Source organism: Fulmarus glacialis, unplaced genomic scaffold, assembly GCF_000690835.1.
Source record: "Fulmarus glacialis isolate BGI_N327 unplaced genomic scaffold, ASM69083v1 scaffold30912, whole genome shotgun sequence".
Taxonomy (NCBI): domain Eukaryota; kingdom Metazoa; phylum Chordata; class Aves; order Procellariiformes; family Procellariidae; genus Fulmarus; species Fulmarus glacialis.
This window is the reverse complement of record NW_009196422.1, coordinates 654-1932: the sequence shown is the minus strand read 5'-3', so window position 1 is coordinate 1932 and position 1279 is coordinate 654. Positions and strand designations below refer to the sequence as shown.

Here is a 1279-nt window from a genome sequence, read left to right as displayed (position 1 = left end):
GTTCTCCATCCCAGCGCTCCCCAGCCCGTGCCGTGAGCAGGCATGTCCTTCTGTGCTGTGCACAAGCTCTCCCCAGCTTCTGGAGACCTTGGCTTCCTGCAGTCCTGGCTCTGCCCTGGATTCAGTCCGTCCCTCCCGAAGGATGGTGGCCAGCGCAGGAGGTGCTGTTTGAGACACCCATTACTCTAGATTTGTTCACCTTATGGGACGTACTGCTCTTAGCCTGGCTGACCTGTGTAGGTCTGTCCCCTCTCCAGTGTCCTCCAGCAGCGGGTCCCCGATCTGTCTTGCTGCTACCCTGAGCGCAAGAGGTACCTGCCACGCTGGATGGGGAGGAAGTGGTATCCCCAGGGCTGTTTATAGAAGTGACAGTGTCATCTGCAGTCTGCTGACGGCGCTTTCTGCGGCACTTTACCAAAACAGAAATGGAAACTGAGCTGCTCTTGGGGAGGCATCTGGCTTGTGCGCAGGGCCTGTGCCAGGGCAGGACGAGAGCCACATGGTGTGAGGAGCAGGCAGCTGCACCCACAGGTCCTCGAGCAGTAATAGGTTGCCTGTGCTTGTGTTTGGCAGCATTGACCCACAAAAGGAGGTCGCTTTTGCAGCAACCCCAGAGACTGCTGCTGCATGTGAGAGAGCGCCAGTGAGGCAGAAAATCTCACCTGGATTCAGGGACTGAGGTTCAGGAAGGGTGTGGGCATCTGCTGGTGGGAACCTGTGCATGAGCGTGTGTTCAGGCCCGAGGAACTCAGCCTTGGTGCAAGACTTCTCTTTAAAGTACTTTATACCATTAACAAAGTAATGCTGGTAAGGCAAATGCTTTGCTTACTATAGGTAGCCAAGCTGCTGCTGCTTCTGGCCTTTCTCCTGTGGAAAGCCATGTTCCTCCGACTTGTATTTCTCGCCTCTGGATCGCTTCCCTTCTGCCTGACTAATGCTGGCTTGCCCAAGATGCCCATTATAGTTGCCCCTGCTCAACTGTCACTCGTCTTCTCACCCTACTCTGTCCTCAGTGCTAACTGCATATTATTTCCTAGACTGTCTGGTGCCAGTTGTTGACCCTGCTGGAATTGCTCAGGTAAGGCAGCAGGTCTCTAGCAGGACCTGCAGCTCTGGCCCTGGGGCATCTCAAGTGTCCATCCCGCTCCAATTTCACAGCTTGTTCTGGGCTGCTGGGCCGCGCAGCCTCCCCCCGCCCAGGCGCTCTGCAGCTGCTGAGCACGGCTTGCCCCTGGGCTGGTGCTCGCTGAGCTGTGGCCCTCGCTGCAGGGAGCAGAAG

The 1279-nt window shown here is 56.8% G+C and overlaps 1 protein-coding gene across 1 annotated transcript in view; it reads left to right on the top strand.

The window, feature by feature from the left end:
- LOC104072664 (docking protein 1-like) overlaps positions 1-1279 on the top strand; it is a gene marked incomplete at both ends in the record, with an annotated part of 2548 nt that overhangs the window by 622 nt on the left and 647 nt on the right.